Source organism: Mastomys coucha, unplaced genomic scaffold (genome assembly GCF_008632895.1).
Source record: "Mastomys coucha isolate ucsf_1 unplaced genomic scaffold, UCSF_Mcou_1 pScaffold23, whole genome shotgun sequence".
In the NCBI taxonomy this organism is placed as follows: domain Eukaryota; kingdom Metazoa; phylum Chordata; class Mammalia; order Rodentia; family Muridae; genus Mastomys; species Mastomys coucha.
In genome coordinates this window covers 51,759,137-51,760,221 of record NW_022196906.1, presented here as the reverse complement: position 1 = coordinate 51,760,221, position 1,085 = coordinate 51,759,137, and positions in this window count along the sequence as shown.

Here is a 1,085-nt window from a genome sequence, read left to right as displayed (position 1 = left end):
TTCCGTTGTGTTACTTGTCTCCATGTGGGTCTCAATGAAGCCTTGATGTGGGATGTGAGGTAGGGGTGTAGAATTGATTTGACTGATCCAAAAACCATGTACTTCTTTGTGATCCTTCCTCTGAAGCAGCTTTGAGTAGGCCATGAAGTAGTTGCTACAACTACCCGTTAGGAAATAGGAGTGGTCTGTAATGCTGAGTGAGGGGAACGACCTGATGGTGCCTGTGTCTTAGTCAGGGTTTCCATTGCTGTGAAGAAATACCATGAACAAGGCAACTCTTATAAAGGGCAACATTTAATTGGAGCTGACTTACAAATTCAGAGGTTCAGTCCAGTATCATCAGGGCGGGAAGCTTGGCAGAGTCCAGGCAGACATGGTGCTACAACTTATTCCAAAGGCAGTCAAGAGAAGACTGGCCTCAAGCAGGTAGGAAGGAGCTCTCTTTGCCCACCCCCACAGTGACACACTTCCTCCAACAAAGCCACACCTCCTAATTTTGCCACTCCAAGGGCCAAGCATATTCAAACCACCATAGCCCTTAGTGGTAGGACTAGAAGACCAGCCTCAATGAACATCTAAGTTCTTGAAACTTGATTGTTGCAGGGTAATGACTACAATGATTCGAATATGCTACAATGATTCAAATATGCCGAGGTTTTGCCAAAGGTGTGACCTCTAAGAATGCTGTCCAGATCCTCTGTGCTGGTCATCCCTTAAGATTCCTCTCAAGTAGCAATGGCATGGTAGCACACTCCTTTAATCCCAGCACTTAAGAGTCCAGAGACTGGCCCAGCAGTGGTGGCTCACGCCTTTAATCCTAGCACTTGGGAGGCAGAGGCAGGCGGATTTCTGAGTTGGAGGCCAACCTTGGTCTACAGAGTGAGTTCCAGGACAGCCAGAGCTACACAGAGAAAACAAAAACAAAACAAAACAAAACAAAAAAAAAAACAGAGGCTGGCAGATTTCTAAGTTCCAGAAGACCAGATCTTTTGAGAAAAGATTCCTCAAAGTGACTCTTTCAATGACGTGGCTTCCCTGCCTAATGTGGCTTAAATCCCGCACTGGGGGCCCCAATGACTACAACT